General features: G+C 45.2%; 1 protein-coding gene across 2 annotated transcripts in view; it reads left to right on the top strand.

The window, feature by feature from the left end:
• Positions 1-780: 780 nt before the first annotated feature.
• NARF (nuclear prelamin A recognition factor) overlaps positions 781-23603 on the top strand; it is a 527845-nt gene continuing 505022 nt past the window's right edge. The window contains exon 1 of one of the 2 annotated variants that reach the window (XM_069654602.1): positions 781-970. The gene's annotated coding sequence lies outside the window, so the exon portion shown is untranslated. Of the gene's footprint in view, positions 1102-23603 lie in introns of both variants that reach the window. The other variant, XM_069654603.1, reaches the window with a different exon arrangement.

Here is a 23603-nt window from a genome sequence, read left to right as displayed (position 1 = left end):
CCAAGTATCAAAGACTAAAGATGCTCCTTGAGATGTGCTTTCTCATTCTGTGAATTAATGTCTGTTGGTGCAATCCATATGCAAATTAGGAGATGTGCATGTATTGTGCGCCAGAGCGCCCGGACAGAGGTCGATTAAATGAATTCCCTGCATCTGTAATGATTCTGCCGTTTTTTTTGTTGTTGTTGTGTTAAAATGCGAGATGCCACTAGTAATGTTAACAAAAAAATTGATTGGGGCAGGGGTGGGCGGTTTGTGGGCGCGAATGAGAAAACCTGAATGAGACAACCTGGAATTGCGTGCACTGCATTTGAGGGGAAAGTGGCAGGAGTTTCACCTTGCAGTGCTGAAGAACGGGCGTTATGCCGGTGTTGTGCAACATTTGGTACCCCATACCGAGACTCGGAACTCTCCTACTTTGGTCTACGATCTACGAAGACAGCCGAAGACAGGGTATACCGGATCGGTATGGGGTACCAAATATTACAGAACAAAGCAGCAATGTACACAACGACTAAACGTACATGGTGGAACTTGTTTATGGCAACGGCTATATTTATGTTGACAGTTTTCAAAAGAAAAAGAAATGTTCCGTTTCTAAACACTTACAACGTTATCTAGATCATAGATTACAACACCAGCCCTAAAAAGTACCGTACCCAATCGCTTTTAATAGTTTTCACTAAAGAACAAGGTCTGCTTCTTCTTCTTCTTCTTAATCATCAGATGTGTGGGCGGACCCACGCAGGCGCTTCTCCATCCTAAAGGATGATGTGCATCAGTGAGCTCAAGGTCTCGAAAGCGGCCAGGCAGTTGTCCTTCTTCTCTCTTTGCGTTCTCTCTCCTACTCGTCCAGCTTGTCAAGCCCGGTGCACGCTGGGATATAGGTAGAACTGGTGATCAGAGGTTGCTGCTGCTTGATGCAGATGAGGGACACCACCTTGGTGTGTTTGGACCTAGAAAGAAACAGGTACCGATGGCATGTGAAGGGGCCGCTTAAGTGTGGCCGTCTACTCTCACTTTTGGACCGTGTACGTTGTCCATTTACAGAAACGAGCCCTATAACGTTGTGCAGCAAAACATCAACGAACCCTTCAGATTGTGAGTTTGCCCAATGATGGCACACTTGCCTTATTTGTCTGTTTACAATCGCAATTAATTTGTGTAGAAACATATGCTCTCCTTTTATGAAGGCTCTGGGTCCTAGGGTTAAACTGCAAGCATGGGATTTTTGGTCGAACTGTAGCTTACTCCTGAACAATAAATGAAGGTTTAGGTATCCTTGGAGCTGTCGGTGTGGAGGCAGAAGAGGCAACCTTTCATGGCGTGACACGAATTTTTAAATGCGCGACTCCTGATATGCATGTAAACCCTATGTATTTTATTCTGACCACAAATCTTTTTGCGGCCGCTATCGGCTAAGGCTTTGACACCTCACAAGACAATAAAAACCACGAAGGAAGTACGCGATTTGCAAATAATGGTTCTGTTATGGCGTTAAGTTTAAGAGTATTTAACAAACCTTACGCAGCAAAGGATGTGCAGTACAGCCGTTTGTTTTTCTGGGTGGGTATACGTCGAGCTCTCTGTCCGCCATCATGGCTCAATAATAAACGATATTTGCAGAAATATTAAATGAATGTCTAACATTTTATACGTTTCCAATATGATGTGCACCCGTGTAGACGTAAATATCATCATTTAGTATGTTTATGAGTAGTTTGTCAAATCGAATGGTGGTTTCTATGAAATGTTTTAACATTTGATGACCTCCACGCTCCAAAGAATTTTGGAAATGTATGAACTGCACTAACCTCCCATCTCCTTTAGTGAACCCAATTAATGAAAAAGCATGGAATGATTGCTGACCGGTCTTGTGCTGTAAATGAGGCAGGTAGATTTGGAAAGTGTGACATCAATAGGGTCTTCTCACCGTTGACACCCCGGCCTTATGATTGTGGCGCAGCGCGTCGCTGCGCATGAAGAAAAACAAGTCCACTTGGTAACGGTGCATAAACCCGGACTGGCATTATGACGCCCGATCCGGTGATACCTTTATTGTTCCGCTTCCTGATTTCTCTTGTCACGCGACCGGCTACTCTCCGGCACGTGACACCACATTCCTCCCCAACTTGGAATGTTTTAACAATGTTTAGCAATAACTAACACAAACGGATGTAGTCTATTCTAGTCTGTCAGGTGTATCTGGGCAGGCTCACCTGCTGGTAGATCCCATCCACTACATAACCTTTCTGGCGAGATGATGGTTTTGGTCTTTCCCTCAGGTGGTATCGGGGATTGCATCTCTTTGGGTTATCCGCCAGGGGGCTCTCAGGCTGTATTTCTTCTTCTTGCTGACTGGGAGTCTTCGGTTCTCTAAGTGTCTCATAGAGTCCAGATGTTGATTGGCTTGGTGATCGGTAGGGCGATTGACTTAGAGGCCGATAGGGCGATCCGGTTCCTTCTCTCAGCGATCCGGTTCCTTCCCTCACGGCTTCCTGGTTTTCTTCCCACAACTCAGGCGGTACTTTCCTGAAGTGTGAAATATTTCTCGTTACAGTCTCACTTCCTTGAGTAGCCGTAATCATATTGTGATTCGTTGCACTGACTGTCCAGGGCTGGTATTCAAAATTGAGGGACATTTTCTTGGGGGTGGCTCAGTTCTTTACAATAATCGTTTCTCCAGGTATTAGCTCCCGTTGTCTGGCTCGTCAAGAAATGCTCTCTTGTTCATTCCGTTTCACTCTTTTGGCATCTATGGTTGGAAGATCTGGTTCAGGCACTACCCACCGGTGGTGTATGGGGAGTTCTGCCTGCATGGGTACCCCAAACATGAGCACTGCTGGGCTGATTGCTTTTGAGGAGTGCAGGGTCTGCCTGTGGGTTCTCAGAAATCGATATACTGCTTTCAGCCATGAATGTCCTTTTTCCTTGGCGATGCGGATAACTTTAAGTGACCCCATAAATCGTTCTGCATCACCATTCGCCTGTGGCCATCCTGGAGTAATCCGTTTGTGCCGTACATTGAGATCTTGAAAGAATTGGCGTAGCTCTTGGCTGGTAAAAGGTGGCCCATTGTCACTTTTAATCTCTGATGGGATCCCATGTATTGAAATGATCTTCTCCAATGCAAGAGTCATAGTCTCGGCATCAGTGGACGTCACGTGTTCGACTTCAGGAAATCTGCTGAATTCATCAATTAAGACAAGTAGGTAGCCTTCCCCCGCAATGGTACAAAAGTCGATACCAACTGCTTCCCACCGTTTACTGCTTCTTGGGGCGCTGATGATAGGTTTTGGATTCTCAGCTCTGCGGGTGGCCTGGCAGGCTGCACATGATCCTACTAGCTCCATCTCCCTCTGTTGCATGTTGGCCATCCACATCCTGGATTTCAAGTATGCTGTTGTTTTCACAATACCTTGGTGCCCGCTGTGTGCTAGTCTGAGGGCTCGGATGGAAGTTTGACTTGGGCCGCTGCAGTGCGCTGAGCCATGGAGGCAAGGAAGTTTTGATTGGATGGCAGTTATGGTGTGGGTTAGGATGGTGTCTGTCTCGGTTTCGTTGGCAATCTCTTGTAAAGTCAAAGCACGCGGTCGGGCGCAGGCTACTATGTGGCATACATGTTCTTCCGTTTTCCTCGCGTGGTGGTCTTCTTCCTCTGTGGCGGGTCGTGGGTGACGAGACAGATAATCGGCTGGGTTGTCTGTCCCTGGTCGGTACTCCACCTCTATGTTGTAGGGCTGGAGTTGAAGCATCCATTTTTCGATACGAGCTGGTGGATGAGGTGCCGATCCTCTGAAAATTGGACTGAGTGGTTTGTGATCTGAGAATAATTTTGCCTGCTTGCCTAGTAGGTAAGCTTTAAAATGCCTGCATCCCCATAAAATAGCGAGGGCCTCCTTCTCTATATGTGCTAAATTCTGTTCTGTTTTGGTTAGCGCACGACTGGCAAAAGCAATTGGGTAGATGTTTCCATCATTGTCAGTCTGGGTAAGTACAGCTCCTAGGCCAACTGGACTAGCGTCAACTAGAAGTTCTGTATGCCTCTCTATATCAAAGAAAGCCATGGTTGTGGACGCAGATAGTGTCTTTGATCTGTTGGAACGCTTGTTGATGGGCAGGCAAACATTCCCACTTTTGGTCCTTCTTGGTTAGTTCGCGGAGGGGACTTGCAATGGTGGTGAGATCTGGAATAAATCTTGCACAGTATGTCGCCATTCCCATAAAACTCCTTACTTCTGTGACTGATGTTGGAGGTCTGGTGTTTTTGATGTCGTTGACTTTGGCGGAATCTGGCGACACTCCTTGTGCGTTGAAAATGTATCTGAAGAAACGTAGTGCTTCTTCTTTTCTGAACTCGCACTTTTCGGCGTTCAGGGTCAGTCCGGATTCTTCCAGCCTGCCTAGAACCGCTGCCAGGCGCTTAAGGTGTTCGCCTTCATTGGATGCATATGCGATGATGTCATCACTAATGTTCATTGTCCCTTCCAGGCCAGTGAGGACTTTTCGAATTTCGTGCTGGAATACCGCGGCAGCTGACGATATTCCGAAATTTAGCCGCTTGTAGCATCACAGTCCGAGGTGGGAGGAGAACGTAGTGATGTATCTCGACTCCTTGGCTAGTTTAAGTTGGTGATATCCAGACCTGAGGTCAAGCTTGCTGAAGATGGTAGCCCCCGTTAGGTCAACAATAAGTTCATCTATGGTCGGTGTAATGTGGCGTTCCCTTCCAATGGCTGCACTAGGAAGCCGCATATCAATGCAGATTCGTACTGCGTTGGGTTGTTTTGGCTTTTTTGCAACTACCATGGGGGATACCCACGGGGTTGGCCCTGATGTTTTCTCTATGATGCCCGCCGCTTCTAGTTTATCTAATTCTTTTCTTACAGCTTCCCTCATGTGGAATGGTACTCAGCGATGGCGTACTGCTTTTGGTTCAATGGTGGGGTCAATGTGGAGTTTGATGGATCTGCCCTTTAGGCACCCGATGCCTTGGAATACCTGGTGATGTTGTTTTAGCAAATCGTCGTTCTTCCTGCACTAGATGTTGAAGGCAAAATGGATTTCTCGGCATTTCTACAACTTAGTAGTGTTTCACAGCCAGCATCGACTCGACAACATGGACTTGTGCTTGGCACATGGCGTTGTTGTGGGCAAAGTCAGATTTGAACGATCCTTTCACTGGCATAGGTTTCTTGCAGCTATAGGCATATAGTCTGACCTTCCTTTTTTGAAGTTTGGGCTTTGTGTTGAGTTTGTTAAATGCTGATACTGGCATGGATGGCCCGCCTCAGTTTTTCGGGCGAAATTCCATTTATGATTTGAAGACGATTTGAAGACGAATGACAAGCTCTTCGTTGGGGAATTCAAAGCCAACTGCCATTTCACGTAGGCGTGCATGGAATTTGTCCACTGTCTCGTTTTCACGTTGTCTAGCCATGCAGAAATGAAAGCGTTCATAGTCTGGATTGAGTTCGGGCTTGAACATGTTGGTGAGGGCATTCTTTGCAGCGTCGTAGTTGTTTGCATCACCAGAGTCTGGGATTGCGTTGAACAGGCGTAGTGCTGCTGCTCCGATGTTGAGTAGAAGAAATGTGCGCTTCTTCTTAGCTAGAGTGATTTCTCTTGCATCCAGTGGCATTTCAAATTGTTGTAACCAGATTTCCCACCGAATTGCTGCACCCGTGGTGAATGGGTCAAAAGGTGGCATGAGGGTGGTTAATGCTGGGTCTGGGTGGTCTGGGTTGACATTTGTCCCTGCTGATGAGCTCACACCAGTCCTCACAGGGCTTGTCTCAGCGCTGGACATGGCTGGCCCTGTGGCGTTTCACAAATTTAGTATTTACTTGGATGACAAACAAGAGAAAAAAAAAAATCAATGTGGGCTCAGGCTGGGTGGATTTCACTCACCAATATCCTGGGTTGGTGTTTTTGGGTGTTTGTATTGTCCCATTGAAAGTTTTACTTTCTATTTCTTTAGTTAGTGATATGTGGAATCCTTGTTGACTGTTGTGTCTCTGTCTGTGCTTCCCAATCATATATTGTGGCTTTGAAAACTTTGATTCGTGTTTTCCTCTGTTCCTGTTAATAGTTTCAGGCTGTCGGGGTTGCTGAAATGGAGCTCCACTGCTTTATGTTCAACTGGGCGTGTAACAGAACGTTGGGGGTATGAAACCGAGGCTCTGAATACACACACACATGTTAATACGCGGCTCTTGAAGCTCTGCTGCTTTATATACAACTGGGCGTGTAACAGAACGTTGGGGGTGTGAAACCGAGGTTCTGAATACACACGCGTGTTAATATGCGGTGCTGCCGTTAGTCAGTAGGCCGGCCTCTCACCTCACACTTTCTTTGTTTGTTGAATGTTACAGTTCATGTTGATCGCGCGCGGGCTCTAATTACGCTCATCGCCAATGTGACATCTGTTATGACATCAATAGGGGCTTCTTACCGTTGATAACCCGGCCTTATGATTGAGGCACATCACGTCGCTGCACATGAAGAAAAACACGACCACTTGGTAACTGTGCATAAACCCAGACTGACGTTATGACGCCAGATCCGGTGATACCGTTATTGTTCCGCTTCCTGATTTCTCTGGTCACGTGACCAGCTACTCTCCGGCATGTGACACCACAGAAAGGAGCGGGCAATTTGCTCTGGAAAGGTACAGAGCAGGGTTTTGGGGGCTGATCGTGTTGTGGCCCGGGACATCAGCCGCAAGATTCGGGGATGCAGGAGCCAACCACTACCCAAATCACAGGAGCCGGCAGTGTTTATTCGTGGCTCGCTCGTTACCTACTGCAGGCACAGCCAACCACTTCTTTATTACTCAGATGCCGTCATCACATTTTTAAGATGCAACCCACGCATAAAATTCCTCTTTTATCAGAACCTTCAACAACAATTATAGCTAAGTGTTCAAATGGCACCTTGTAGCATCTGTGGAATGTATGTGGAAGGGGAAAGGAGAATGTAGAATGAAATGTGGCGTCAATGGGAGATTCCTGATCGGTTGGAAGGGGTTTGATAACGGGACCGGTGGGCTATACATATTATCAAGATGAAGATCAAATAAAGAACCTTTTATGCATTTACCTGTTTAGAGGAATCTTTCACTGGTGACGAGGAGCGCCACTGCAACCCCACTGAGTAGCTGTGGTGCCAGAGCCCGTGCATGGCTCACTGATCATCATCCGTGGAGGTAGTGGGGAGGGTATCAGGTAATATTATCCCCATATATATGGTCGCCGTAAATAATATCGCCGGGAAAAGGTTGGGCTGATATTATATGGGTGACCATATATATGGGGACAGGGGCAAAAAAAAAAGTTTGGGGGTTGCGGAGGTGTCCCCCGCGTGTTCCATGCAATAATGTTGCCACAAAAAACAGCCATTTTTCGGCGATATTTTTGCATGGCGAGATTTTTGTGGCGACATTATTACATGGAACAGTGGGGAGCAGCTGCAGACCGTGAGGTGAGAGCGCTTTGACTACAATTTACTTCCCCAGCCCAGAGACTTAAACTCTATAAGGCACATAGGAGAGGCCCTTGCCACAGCGAGTGTATCGTGCTCCAGAACGTGTAGTTATGTTCTCCACACTGCCAAGGCATAAGGGCGCGTCAAAATAAAGGAAGAGCATGTGTAACCACCTTCAAAACTACACAGTGGAGTCCAGCGCCAGGGAATCCAACGCCAGGGGATAAACATGCGCTAAATATAAAGAAAGAGCACGAGCGGCCATCCAAAAGTAAACATGGCATCCAGTGCAGAGCGCATACTAAGGATAACGCGCAGTGCCATCCCAGAGCACGTACTAAGGATAATGCGCCAAAGATAAAGGAAGAGCGCAAGCGCCCATCCAAAAGTAAACGAGGCTTCCAGGGTCATATGCGGGATAAAGGAAGGGACCTACTATGTCATTTTACGTGCCGCTATCTTCGTTGCTTGGACAACCATCACAAACAAAAGTAAACTAAGTATTCAGTGATACATTTAGAGCGCATGCCGAGGACAAAGGAAAGGACCTCACTAGGTCCTTTTGCGTGCTGCCATTTTGGTTGCTAAGGCAACCGCCACAAACATAAACAGTCATAGCCAGTTCCTTCGTGGCAACGCGTAAACGAAGAGCGACTCGTTAGTCTCTTTCTTCCTTTACAAATGCTCTGTTTGCTGACAAGGCCAAGGAGAGAGAAATCTTGTAACAAGATTGGGCACAACCGTCAACAATAACATTACCTCCACTCACAGTGCGCCAGTAACAACAGTAAACCACGGTTACAGTGCTTGTATCTCGTTCATCTTGCATCATTTAAGGACTTCCAACAACCATAGTCATTCTCCACAGCACATGCACTGCTGTAATTGGGCAGTTGCCTCTTCTACGTGTGTGCAAAGCAAAGGCTGCATTGACATTCACTCTTGTAACCACAACCCTTAAACCTCAATTCTATAAATTGCCATTAAAACAAGTGTGAGAGCCAACATTTTAGTTTACAATGGCTGTACAGGGAGTTCCACCTTCCAGTTACTTTTTTATAAATGCAAGGAGAGCCAAATATACCTTGGAAAAGATGTAAAAAAAAGATTTGACCATTACGTACTGGCCGTACATGGAGTGAATTGTTCAGGAGAAAGGGAAAAATGTCTACTGATGCACTGCCTTGACAATTCTGGTCAGGAACAATTGTAAAACCTACCACCATTGTCTGATGATGACACTATAGGTCTATCTGAATATGAGAAATGTAAAAAGATGCTGGATAAGCACTACGTGAAATGCCTAAGCATAATTCTGGAGAGACCACTTTGGAAAAATGAAGCAAGCAAAGGAAGAATCTGTAGAGCAATATGATACAGCTTTAAGAGGATTAGCAGGCTCTTGTGATTTTGGTAACGCGTTGAATGGGAGGTTAAGGGACTAATTCATGCTTGAGTGCAGTAATGAGAAAGTGAGGGAAGCATTATGGGCCAAAAGTAATCCCACTATTGATGAAGTCATAAGAGTGGCAAAGGAGGTTGAACATACACACAAGTTTAAGGAATTGGAAAAAAGAAATGAACTAGATTAAAGGAAATTTGATGCAACACAAATCATGGAAATATCAGAAATGCAAACGAACAACATTTGAAAAGAAATCAAATTTCAAGAAAGAGCAGGAAAAAGAAATTCATAAAAGGACAAAAAAAGAAGAAAGAAATAAGAAAAGATGCTTTCGCTGAGATAGTCCCAACTATTTTGCAAGCAGTGACAAATGCCCAGCTATCAAAGCCGTATGCAAAAGATGCAGCAGAAGGGGACATTTCATGTTGTAAGACCAAAAGTGAAAACATATTGTTTTGATGACTATGTGAAGAAATGGAAGATTGCACATCTCATTGATTTGACTTCAGACAAAACTTTCGCTGTTCAAGATCATGACGCAGATACTGAAAAACCAATGTCTGTTATTGAAATTGAAGGGATAAAATTTGGTATGGTTATAGACTCAGGAGCCAAGTACATTTTGTTATCCATATTTTTCTGAACAAAATGCAAAAGAATGTTCTTCTTAGTCCAGTTGACATAAGACCCGTAGTAAATGTGGATAGGTGAATTGACATTGGAGGTTGGTTCTGGGCAATTTTAAAATGTAAAGGCAGATCAGCTAAAGCGAAGGTCTATGTTTCAAAGAAGGATACTAGGCCACTTTTAAGTTGGTGTCACCAGAAAAGACTTCAGATAAAACTAGATCCCAATGCAGAAGAGTGTTTATGCCATAGACAACATGAGTGATCTGTCACAACATGCTGCAAGGAATTAGGAAGTCTCAAGGGATTCATGTATAAGATTAGAATAAATTGCAGGTTCAGTCACAGTAGTCAAAAATTAAGAAGTGTTCCACTAGTTATAAGAAATGCAGTGAAAGCACAATTGTTGATTATGGAAAAGCAAGGGGTGATTGAAAGAATAGAAGCAGCTGAGTTGGTTTCTCCTTTGGTGGTAGTACACAAACCTAATGGTAAGCTTAGGTTATGTATTGATCTAAGATCTGTTAATAAGTGTGTGATACCAGATGGACATCCATTACCTAATATTACTGAGATGTTGGGTATCATATAAAATGCAAAGGTAATGATTTCTTTAGATCTGAAATATGCTTATCACCAGATTGTACTTTACCCCCTCTTATAGAAACATAACAGCATTTATTACCCCCAGAGGGGTTATTTCAATGCAAACGCATACTGTTTGGTTTGATATCAGCAGCTGCAGTATTCCAACACCTCATGTATCAACTTTTCCATGATATGAATGGTGTTCTGTGCTTCCAAGATGTTGTGTTGGTATATGGGAGTGATGGTGAAGAACATGATAAAATATTGAGGGGAGTGTTAGACATCTTTATGACAGCTGGTTTAACGTTAAGTAAAGATAATGCAAATTCAATAAGACACCGTCCAATATTTAGGCCATACCATATCAGATGTAGGTAGTCACCCTAAAGCTGATTTGGTGAACAATATTGTGAATTTCCCGAGTCCCTCAGACCAAGAGAAAGTCATATCTTTTCTTGGAATGGCAGAATACTATTCCAAGTTTGTTCCAGGTTTAGCAAGCAAATCCATTCACATGAGGAATCTGGTAAAAAAGGGGGTGAGATTTCATTGGAGTGAATCACGTGAGAAAGATTTCCAAGAGATTAAGCTTGCCCTGGCAAAAGCTCCCACATTAAGTAATTTTGATTCCAGGAGGAACAGTGTGGTGACAACTGATGCTAGTAACCATGGGTTGGGAGATGTTCTCTCGCAAAAGTATGAGGGGAAGGAATATACCATTACATTTGCTTCCAGAGTTTTGAGAACCGCCTAAAGGAATTACACTACAATAGAAAAAGAATTGTTGGCCATCAAATGGGCAATAAAAAAATGTCATCCTTTTCTATGGGGTGTTAGCTTTACCATCAAGTCTGGCCATAAGCCCTTGAAAGAGATCCTCACCACAAAGGGGTTAGACAAGGTGTCATCAAGGATCAGGAAATGGGTTTTCAGTTTGCAGGATTACAACTGGGAAATTGAATATTTATCAGGTATAAAAAAAATAAAGCTGCAGACTGTCTAGATTGACCAATTTAGTGGAGGATGAGAGTGATGAAGAAGATAAAGTTGAGCAGGTTCTTAATGTCAGTCAGGAAGTAGTGACCGAGAATGAGTGGCGTGAAGCAATGTTGGTTGACCAAGTTCTTATTGATGTAAAAAAAGGTTGTAGTCTGGATTGAAAGGTACTGAAATTAGGCGAGGAACCAAACCTGATTCCATAAAAATATTTTTTGATTAAGGTCGGTAGGATTTTAAGAGGGGACAAAATATGTCCTTCAGTGGGAGTAAGGTGGAGGATTCTTGAAGTAGCACATGAAGGTCATCAGAGAATGACCAAGACCAAACAGTTAATTAGACAAGATTACTGGTGGCCAGGGATGGATCTACTGGTAGAAAGGGTTATCAGGGAATGTGTCTTTTGTGAGAATGCTGCCAAGGGCTGTGTCACAATGGTAGACCCAATGACTCATGTCCATTCCGTCCATGCTATGCGAAAGGGTAGGTCTTGATATTGTGGGTCCATTTACATCCCAAAGAGCATGTAGGAGCATGTCCCAGGAGGATAGCTCACCGGCAACAGGCTCGCCTTGCAAGCAAGATGACATGAAGTAACACAGGTTCGATCCCCGCTTCGAAACCTCTGGGTATAAAGTGTGTTATAAATAACCTATCACATCATGTAGATATGGTATAGTGTTAGTAGACATGCTTTCTCATTGGGTGGGATTGTCATAGGTAGAAAATGTGTGCGAATGATGTAATCACATTTCTTGATGACATTTTTAGGATGACGGATATCCCACTTCTATCATGACGGACAATGGTGTACAATTTGTTGAAGAGGAGATGAAGCAATTTTTAAGGGTGAATGGTATTAGACTGAACTAGTTCTGTGCTCATCACCCAGAAACAAATGGAATAGTTGAAAGATTTAATAGTTATCAAAGAAAGCATAAGAGTAGCTATTTCGGAAGGGACTGATTGGAAAAAGGCTGCAGAAGATATGGCAGTTGCATACAGATGTATCGCTCGGTGTCCAGTCATAATATCGAAAACAAAATTTCGAATGTCAAAGTCGAATCAAAAAATGTCGGAAAAAAAAATGTCGAATTATTTTTTTTTTTCGATATTTTTTTTTGGTCTCTAGTTTATATAAAAAAAATAGGTAAAAACAAAAAAAAAAGAAAAAACGGGGGTTGGGGGGGGGAACCCCCCCATTTCGAAAAAAAAACGTCATAAAAAATAAATTCGACATAATTTTTTTCGACATTTTTTTTTCGAAATTATGTCTATAAACCGTATCGCTCATGTGACCACAGGCATTTCTCCATTTGAACTGTTACGGTAACGAAACCCAACACCAGGGTTTGTCCAGGATGGTTGGGTAGAAATTATCAGAAAGCTGTCAATATGGATATTGTTAAGGAGAGAATTGAAGGTAAACAGATTATAAAGAAAGGTAGCTTTGATATAAGAAAAGCAACTAAGCAATGCCCGGTCATGGAAGGAGATTGGGTACGGATTAAGTTTCCCATCAATAAAGTGGAAGAAGGTTCAAAGTGGTCTAAACCCATGAGGGTAATAAAAAAATTACATGATGCGGTGAAAGTGATAGATGAAGGGTGTGGAATGTTAATCAAGTTTTCAAGTGTACAAAAATGTGTGAAGGTGTGCAGGAGTGGAAGGAACGGAATGATCAGAGAAAGAAAGTGATATAATAATGCTTAAGGAAGCTTGTAAAGGAAATTACCAAATGGTACACAAGGAAAGTTGTAAAGTGCATAAAAGGGAGCTTCCTGTTAGGGGTTGTGGGGAGCCATATTTTCTTAGGGATTATGTTGAGTAATAATGGTGTTGATGTTAAACCAACATGTTAATAGTTGCTTTTATTTCATAATCTTAACATTGTTCCTTTTTTAGCTATTCCTTTGGTTTGATGTGTATTTAGTTCTTTTCAACAATTAATTTACAAAATGTTTCCCAAAATATTATCTATTTTAGTTTTCTCTATGTTCTTACATCATTCATATTGTATTATTTACTAGTATCAAATCTTTACTTTAATCATTTTGATTGTGTTTATTCCGACAACAAAAAACATGTTCTTTACATCAATTGTGTTTCAGTTTGTGGAGAAAGGGAGATGTGTAGTATCCTCTCCATCCGTGGAATGTAGTATGTGGAATGGGAATATAGAATGGAATGTGGAGTTTATGGGAGATTCCTGATCCGTTGGAAGGAGTTTGATGACGGCACCGGTGGGGTATACATATTATCCAGAAGAAGATCAAATAAAGAACCTTTTATGCATCTACCTGTGTAGTGGAATCTTTCACACCTACAGGGTGAACATCATGAACATAGTCGTCTAGACGTGCTGGACGGCGTCGGGGCACCCTAGACTGATAGGGATATTGGCTCTGCACCCAACCGACCGTTCTTGTACCTTCCTTCATCATGGCTTCTGTGTGGAGAGGAGTATTGCTGTGTAGAAGGAGCTATCCGAGTGTCCTCCGTAAGATACTTTGCTTAAATCCGACTCTTTTGCAAACCTTTAAAAATAAAAAAGGTCTTTCTGTGGTTTCAGCTGTATTGGTATTCTCTCCATCGGTTAGTCTTGGTTTTTGTAATAAGAAAGTTCATTTTTCAAGGAGGGTTTAGTTATAAAGCAATATAATTTTGTAAATATGAAAAGTATTATAAGGGACATTTACACCTAAAACACACATCCGTCCATTTAGTTACCTGTTCCATTATCCCAAGGGCTACAGCTAAATCAGGAACCGTGACTCAACTGAGGCGGCCTGTACATAATAGAGTCGGAATTGCTTTTGGAAGCAATTTACGAGACGTTCCGAGTTGATTCTTCTTTGTGTACTTTGATTGGTCGTACATATTCATGGCAAAGTGTAGGCTGAAGATGTGGAATCGACCACCCAACAAGTCCCCCAAGATGTCATGGGCTCTACTTTCAAGCCCTTCTGGGGCAAATCCGCAATATCTGACCCATTCTCTTATTAGATCTATATTCCTCGGGAATGCATGCTAAATCAGGAACCGTGACTCAACTGAGGCGGCCTGTACATAATAGAGTCGGAATTGCTTTTGGAAGCAATTTACGAGACGTTCCGAGTTGATTCTTCTTTGTGTACTTTGATTGGTCGTACATATTCATGGCAAAGTGTAGGCTGAAGATGTGGAATCGACCACCCAACAAGTCCCCCAAGATGTCATGGGCTCTACTTTCAAGCCCTTCTGGGGCAAATCCGCAATATCTGACCCATTCTCTTATTAGATCTATATTCCTCGGGAATGCATGCATTGCAGTGCCTGTAGATTTGTTATGGGTCTTAGAACGACAGCTGAAAACCGTACATGCAGGCATTGTTGAAAATACTGTAAAAAAAGAAGAAAAGAAATTGATGCATATCGATAACATAACAAATTAAAATCAAGTCAATGAGATGAATTAACATAACACTACAGGGTACATTCGTTCGAAATAGATAGAAATTTAGAGATCAAGGAGGTATGTTTAGGTGACCTGCCCTTACCTTGACCAACAAACAGTTAGATCCAGCAAGCAGAGTAGTTAATGACAGGAGAACAGGGAGATTTCACAGGTAGCACGACGTCGAGCTGACTCGCAGTGGTCACAGAAGTTCTCAGGTAGCACGTTCACGAGTTGACTTGCAATGCTCAAAGATGTTCTCATGATAAATATCAAGTGGTTTATAAAGAATTAGAAAAGAGGGTGTGTATGTGAATGATTGATGTGGATATGGCGTGGTCTTATGTCGATTGCAGTGGCGCGGCCTGCTTCAGGGGATCCTGCCTGGAGACACAGGGAATGTGAACATTGACCCCTGCGCGTAAGATACCTTTGAAGTGTACATAGTGTTTGGCACCTTGGCTGTCATCCCTGCCAGCCCCCTTTGGCAGCGCACATCCACTGGTGCGAACTGCCTTTGATAATGGAGGGGGGGGGGTGGATGGGCATGAGGCATGCCGACAAGGCCCGGAACACTGCTGAATGGAGACACGCTTATGTGGATTGCAGGGGCGCGGCCTGCTTCAGGGGATCGTGCCTGGAAACCTGGGGTCTGGATAGGCCATGTGTAGAATCGCCCCTGTGCAGAAGACACCTTTGAAGTGTACATGGTGTTTGGCACCTTGGCCGTTCCCACCCCTGCCAGCCCACATCTACTGGTGCCAACTGATGGAGGGGCCTGAGGCGTGCAGGAAAGGGCCGGAACACTGCTGAATGGAGACACACTTGATTCACTGAATAACTGAAACAACCATTGATAAAGGTTCTGTTGTGTTTTATTATTTTTTGCTGATTTTGATGGCACAAATGTACTACACATTATACAGTTCTGGTTGCAGCACAGTGAGGGAAAAGCATGCGGTGTCCAAGCCTCCCATGAAGCCACCATGTAAACGAACGATAGGCCACCAGCCTGTACTACCTGTGAAAGAGAAAGATACAAACTGTTTTTAAATGAACAAGATAAGTGTATTAAACCTTAGTTGCCAATGACAAATCTTTTATCCAATGGCATTGTTGCCGGTACAAATGTTACCTAGACACTGTACAATATTGGACGACTATGCATTCCATTACATTTGGGACACAAAGAAATATTGCTTCATGCCTGTACATTAAATAAAAATGAGACCACTATGATTTCCCCCAAATTGTGAGTGATGTATAGAATTGCAAGACTACATTCGTTTGGCATTGATAGATCAAAGTTACGACAATATAGGAGACAACCATGAAATGGTAGTGACCTAAGTGACATCACAATTAGAGTACACTTACTCGTTACTTGGATGACGAGGGCGAACTGTTGCTCGAAGTTCGTGCATAAACACCATCATAATCCTCAACACGGCCCGTGTGAGGCAGGCTGCCCTGAAGTCTGGCAGCTCGGTAATGCATTGCGGCCGTGTCTCGCCTTCCGATATGTCGGACAAGCATCTAGAGTTTTCTCGGCAGCAGCAGTTCCCCTCATCGGTTGGCATTAGCGCTCACCGATTGCAGGTACACCAGGTGGAAACGCCGTCCATACGAGTAGGCTCTTGATCTGTTGAATCGTCCTCCCAACTGTCGTCCGAAGCCCCAACGTTTGCGCATCTTTCTCTTTCGAGTAAGTCCGCCTCGGAATACTCCGGCTCGTACTGGTAGGGCTGTATTGTTGCCATTATGGGGCAAAGATAAAATTGATAATAATGGTACTGGTATCTGTTCGCACGGGCTACAAAAAACGAAGGTAGCAGACCAGAGCACAGAAACAAGGCACAGAATACTCAAAAAAACACAGTGCAAGGAATGGAAAAGCAAATCTGATGTTTCTGTTGAGAAGCGGTCTGTTTATACTTATTGAAAAAAGAGGCACCCTGCCATTTCCATGGAGACACGTCATTAGCTGAAGCGCAGAGAATGTTGATACGAGACTTGCTGTACCATTGCTAAATGGGCGATACGCGTCTAGTGATCTCAGCCTCAGGAGCGGGGGATATGATTTAGTGCCACCAGGGCAGTCCACCTTGGGCGATGCAGCAACATAGATTATCACAAGATGGCTGCACCCTGCTGCCTGATTTCGCATGTGTACAAAAGAGGAAAACTACGCTAAGGTGCATAGGAAATGTTTGTACGATCGATCAACGTATGCTTAAAAACACATGTCCGAACCCTCGGGACAATAATATTTCTGAGCGCATTATTCCTTTAAGCATGTCTTATATTTTTATCATGCTATTTTTCATGTTTTTCTTTTTAAACCTAAATATTCCACAAGGAATATTTAAGTCCCCAAAAACCAATATTATAATGTTACAAATTATATTTTTAAATGAACTTTTTTCTTGTTGCCCATGGGTTCTAATAGCTTTATAGACCTGCAGCTCGGGCCGTACCGGGCGTTATGGTCCCTCATACCTTGTTAACTCTGTCTTCAGGGCCCATAACACCCGGTACGGCTCTCGCTGCAGGTCTATAAAGCTATACTAGTACACATAGCCAACTCTTAATTCTTGTAGCGTATTTATATTTCGAACATTTCAAAATACATCTCTTGACTACTGCACACATCGCAGCAAAGAGTCTACGGATTTTAACTGAAACCTTGCCCATGTCTCCTAAAAGATATTTGAGGGGGGAATTAGTGGGAGAGATGTCTAGTATGCTAGCAGTAATTTCTGCAACTGTGCACTAGAACACATGAGTGGGGGGACTCCAACCCCCCCCCCCCCATCCAGTACTATTATTGGATACCACAGCATTTATAAATTCATGAGTCGTGGGTTTAGTGGGAAAAGAGGGTCACTGCTGTCGGAATGCTGCACACATCCTGTAGTATTGGAGAGCCAGGAGTGATCCACCACACAGTCTGTCCGAAAAGTCAGGGAAAGAAACAAAGGTATCCACAAGCCCTTTATGAAATCCAGGCTAATAGGCCCATAAAGTCACCTGAGCCCTCTCCCACTCCTATTTCTACGGTTTGCTGGCTTCCCTAGGCTAAGGGCAATGGAGAAGGGCAATTCCCTGTTTGCCTAGTGCCCAGCTCTGCCCAGTAGCCCCTCTCCCTCCAGCCCAGCTGATCAGTGAAGATAAGGGATGACTTAGTATATTCAATTAATTTCTTGCTACTTTTTATCTTCACCACTGAGATTTTCCCCCTATTAGACTTTTGTCCCTGTAAATGTTGCCACTGTGTAACTGTCAACATGATTTTTAACACTGTAAGACTTATCATTTAGACTTTTACCACTGTGGGACTGGCATTTTAAACTTAGCTGCTGAATTTTTAACTTTGAATCTTGCCACTAGGAACTTTCTTAACGTTGATGTTTGCCACTGTATGTCTGTCATTTGACATTCCCTCACTATAAACTTTACTGCTGTGAGGTTTTCAATTTGAATGTTTCCACTGTAAGACTCTCTCTTAACACTGAATTTTGCGACTGTGAGGTTCTATCACTTTGAACTTGGATGCTGTGAGTTTTAATTTAGAATCCTGCCACGATGTGACTCATTCTGAATCATTTTGAATGTCCTTAACTTTGAATTTACCACTCTGGGAGTTTGTTCACTTTGAACTTTGAAGCAGTCAGTTGCTAATATCGAGTATTACCACTACAGGACCTACCAGTGAATTTGGCCACTTTGAGATTTCCCACTTTGAGTTTTGCCTCGAGAGGTGTTTTCCAACTTTTCACCTTGCCTTGTTTAAAGTCTGTCACTGTGATCCTATTGCTTCTCGCTGTGAATTTCTCACTGGGAATGTTGACACTGTGTGCTCTCCTAATTCTGCCGCTGTGAGATTTGACACACTTCATTGTACCACTGTGAGGCCCTGCCACTCGGAACTTGGTAACTCTGAGATTGTGCCGCTTTTTTTAGAGCCTGCCACCTTGAGTTCGCCACCTCTGAACTTCATCACTTTGCCAAAGGCACGCCTCCCACTATTAATTCAGACAACTTTGAACTTCTTGCTTCAAACTCTACCACTGTAAGGCAGAGGCTCGCACACCATGCAACTTTACCATTGTGGGACAACTCGCCACAGAAGATTTTCACCACTGTGAACCTGCTACCCAATACAAGGGCCTAACCAAGAGGATCCCCACCATCAAAAAGCTAACATGACATTGCCCCACTCGCCATAGCAAGGCACCACTGTTAACAGTGGCCCTCATTAGGACCCTGGCGGATTTTTTCCGCCGTCGACGGACTTTTCCGCCATGGCGCAAAGTCCCTTTACGCCATGGCGGATGGCGGACTTACCGCCCCATTCCGAGGTCGGCGGGGCGGTAAGTCCCCATTGACCCATTTACCCTTCCCCATTCCCATTTCGGCCCCATAGGGCTCAATGGGAGTGGGGAAGGCGTTAATTACGCCACCGTAAATTACGGTGGCGTAATTAACACCAAGGTCCCATAGCGCCATGGATTTTTACGCCCGCAAAAAGCGGGCGGAAAAATGACCATGGCGCTATGGGAACTCGTAGTTGGCGGTAAGGGGTCGGCGCAGCTAACGCTGGCGCAAACCCCTTACCGCCAGGGTCCTAATGAGGGCCAGTGTCTTCTTACACCTATGAGGCCCTAATATTGCAAGGACTTAACACTGGGAGAATCTGCCATTGCAAGACCTCTCCTCACAAGCTTCTATCACTATTAGCCCTCTGCCACAGGAAAACCGCACTAGAAAACAAGCCCCTGGGATAAGGGAACAAGTTTGCCCCAGGAATAGGTCTGGCCCCTGGGATATTACAATCTTTGGTATCATCCTACGCACTATGCCCTTGCTCTTTGCTGGAGTAGCACGAACAAACGCAGCTCAAGCAGATGTTGCCTGCTGAAACGCCAACAAATGAGCAACATTGACCAAGGAAAAGTAGCCACCACCCATAAAATCTGGGCAACTGTACATCAAGGAGGAAAAAGAGCAAAAACCTTGTTGACAACCCACCAGGAAAAGACCCGAACAACCAACGTAAACAGAAAAACAGACCCAGAATCAAACAAGAAACTGAGCCTCTAACCAACAAGTTCACACCACAAAAATGCATCATAGCAGGAAAGATGAACACACAAGAAGTAGCCAAAATAGGACAAATGAAACGGTAGAAGACCAACCAACGGAGAGCATTGTTCAATGGGGAAAATTTTTCAAAATTAATATTACGATGATTAATGGTTTCAGTACACTCTATTATTAAGTGTTTGCTTGTTTCGATTTCAAGGTTACAGAACCTGCAGGTGCTGTCTTGTGTTGTTTTCTTTCCTTCGCCATAGTGTTTCTTTGGTACTTAATGCATTTAGTTTCAATCTCAAGAATTGCATACGATGATGTTTTGAAGGACACCGTGTCAAGAATTTTGGTGGCATGTTTAGTTTGTATTCAATGGACTCGATAGTTGCCAGTGATTTCAGTTTGTCTTGTTGGCAATCCAGCTCCACTGCTGAAACTTTTTTTTTGCAATTTGTGGTGTTAGTTGAAGTTCCGATTCTTTTATGGACGCTGCTGCTATAATGTCCTTTAGTTTTATGTACCATTCTTTTAGCAGGGTCATTTGATTTCCACTTTTCAACTTGAAAATCTCATATGCTGGAATTGGGGGCTTTAAGATCATTTTCCTCCTCGTTGTGATTTCCATGTAACTTTTGAATGTAGTGAGTTCAATGATAATTCATGCCTCAGAGCAGTCATTGGGACATGTCTAGGTAAGTTCAGCACTCTACGCCAAAGGAGGCCCTCCAGTAAGAGCCAGGTTGATTCAGGAATATTCCACCTGGCCTCGGCACCAAACGTTATTTTTTTTTTTTTTAATTTTTTTATTTGTTACACGCCCAGACCCTCAGGTGTCACGGCGTGGTTAAAAGACAGCTTAGCAATTAGTAAAATTCAAAACATTGCATTCGTTCCATTACATGATATAAATTACAGAATATTCACAACATTATACAATAGCCTAAGTATTCACAGCAGTATAAGATGGACGGGGTCCTATCTTTGGGTGCTAATATTGGTTGAATAACCAGGTTTTTAACTGTTTCTTAAAGATCGTGAAGGAAGATGCTTTTTTAATGTGGATGGGTAGGGTGTTCCAGTGTTTAGGGGCTAAAGTGGTGAAGCTGCTGCCCCCTGCTCTTGTGTTTTTGAATCAGGGGGGGGGTCCAGGAGGAGTTTGTCATTGGATCTAGGTAGTCTCATGTCGGATTTGGGATGCAGAGTGTTATTGAGGTAGATAGGTCCTTTTTTGGTAAGGCATTTGTGGGTGATGCATAATGTTTTGAAGATAATTCGGGCTTTGATGGGGAGCCAGTGGGCATTTTTCCTAATCTTGGATATGTGGTCTGATTTTTTTATGCCTAGAGCGGCCCTCAGGACTTTATTTTGCAAAAGTTGCATTTTGGCTAGGTTGGTGTTAGAGGTGCCCAGTAGTAATACATTACAGTAATCCAATTTCGATAGGACCAGTGCTCTGGCTAGGGTGAGGCAATTTGCTGGGGTCAGAAATTGTCTGCTGAGCGCAATTAATTTAGAGGTGTAGGCCGTGGAGGAGGAAAGTACATTGATCTGTTTAGTCATGGTCAGGCTGGCATCGATGTACACGCCCAGTGTTTTTACTTGCTTTAACACGAATATTGGTACCGTCGATATTGATGATTGAATATTCTGGCTGAAGGGTTGCTATTTTGGCTGGAGATCCTACGATGAGGACTTCTGTCTTCTCATCGTTAAGACATACAGGCCGATTCATGGAATAATTAGCGCGGCGCAAGTGGGCAAAAACGTGCGAATCGCAGTGGAATAGCGAAAATCGCAGTGAACGTGCGAAAATCGCACGAAAAGCAGCGCACGTCGATTCATGGAAGGCCGTGCGCGAGAAAACCAGCGGATGTGCGATAAAAAGTGCGCGGCGCACGTTAGCGTACAGGCCATCTAACAGCGTGCACCAGGTCACTGCGAAAATCGCACAGGCCACAGCGAAAATCGCACATAGCGCGGCGCACGCAACAAAAGTAGGCAGAACACGGGCGTAACACTCGGAATGGGGAACAACTTGCCAAAACGTGGGCGTCACGGGGGAAGTACAGGGCACAAGTGCGCGGAACGCCCACACGCTCGCCTACAACACGTATTCATGGAATAGAATAGGGGAAAAAAGCGCACGCTCAAACCAGCGCACAGGCACAAACACAACCGCCACAAGAAAGCAGGCGGTAGCGTCTCTGCGGCTGTAAGAAATGTGCGCCAAAAGGTGCGCCAACTAATCGCACCTATATACTGCCATGATGAATGTCCCATACTGTGGCCCTCCAGGAACAAAGACGTGCAAAGGGGTACCCACAAACACGGACACCCGCTGACAAAAAATACGTGTGCGTGTATACCGGGGTGCGCGGGAAGTCTAACACGCGATTTCAGCAGGGTACGTGCATCACAGGGGTTCGCGTGAAGTTTCACACGCGATCGGGTCTGGGGGAGCGAGCTACGTGTATTTCTGGGGTGCGCGGGAAGTTCCACACGCGAATAGGCTGGGCGCGTGTATTCCAGGGGTGCGCGGGAAGTTCCACACGCGAATAGCCTGGGCGCGTGTATTCCAGGGGTGCGCGGGAAGTTCCACACGCGAACAGACTGGGCGCGTGTATTTCAGGGGTGCGCGGGAATTTCCACACGCGAACAGCCTGGGCGCGTGTATTTCAGGGGTGCGGGGGAAGTTCCACACGCGAACAGCCTGGGCGCGTGTATTGCAGGGGTGCGCGGGAAGTTCCACACGCGAATAGCCTAGGCGCGTGTATTTCAGGGGTGCGCGGGAATTTCCACACGCGAACAGCCTGGGCGCGTGTATTTCAGGGGTGCGGGGGAAGTTCCACACGCGAACAGCCTGGGCGCGTGTATTGCAGGGGTGCGCGGGAAGTTCCACACGCGAATAGCCTAGGCGCGTGTATTTCAGGGGTGCGCGGGAATTTCCACACGCGAACAGCCTGGGTGCGTGTATTTCAGGGGTGCGCGGGAAGTTCCACACGCGAACAGCCTGGGCGCGTGTATTGCAGGGGTGCGCGGGAAGTTCCACACGCGAATAGCCTAGGCGCGTGTATTTCAGGGGTGCGCGGGAATTTCCACACGCGAACAGCCTGGGCGCGTGTATTTCAGGGGTGCGGGGGAAGTTCCACACGCGAACAGCCTGGGCGCGTGTATTTCAGGGGTGCGGGGGAAGTTCCACACGCGAACAGCCTGGGCGCGTGTATTTCAGGGGTGCGGGGGAAGTTCCACACGCGAACAGCCTGGGCGCGTGTATTTCAGGGGTGCGCGGGAAGTTCCACACGCGAATAGCCTGGCCGCGTGTATTCCAGGGGTGCGCGGGAAGTTCCACACGCGAATAGCCTGGCCGCGTGTATTTCAGGGGTGCGCGGGAAGTTCCACACGCGAACAGCCTGGGCCCGTGTATTCCAGGGGTGCGCGGGAAGTTCCACACGCGAACAGCCTGGGCCCGTGTATTCCAGGGGTGCGCGGGAAGTTCCACACGCGAATAGCCTGGGCGTGTGTATTTCAGGGGTGCGCGGGAAGTTCCACACGCGAATAGCCTGGCCGCGTGTATTCCAGGGGTGCGCGGGAAGTTCCACACGCGAATAGCCTGGCCGCGTGTATTTCAGGGGTGCGCGGGAAGTTCCACACGCGAACAGCCTGGGCCCGTGTATTCCAGGGGTGCGCGGGAAGTTCCACACGCGAACAGCCTGGGCCCGTGTATTCCAGGGGTGCGCGGGAAGTTCCACACGCGAATAGCCTGGGCGTGTGTATTTCAGGGGTGCGCGGGAAGTTCCACACGCGAACAGCCTGGGCCCGTGTATTTCAGGGGTGCGCGGGAAGTTCCACACGCGAACAGCCTGTGCGCGTGTATTTCAGGGGTGCGCGTGAAGTTCCACATGTGATTTCACAGTGTGGGTCCTCCCAGGTGTACCCTGTACACCCTCCACGGCCCCTGCAGGCAGCCCACACC

Source organism: Ambystoma mexicanum, chromosome 3q (genome assembly GCF_040938575.1).
Source record: "Ambystoma mexicanum isolate Mex_15411 chromosome 3q, UKY_AmexF1_1, whole genome shotgun sequence".
In the NCBI taxonomy this organism is placed as follows: Eukaryota; Metazoa; Chordata; class Amphibia; order Caudata; family Ambystomatidae; genus Ambystoma; species Ambystoma mexicanum.
This window is presented reverse-complemented; position numbering and strand designations above follow the sequence as displayed.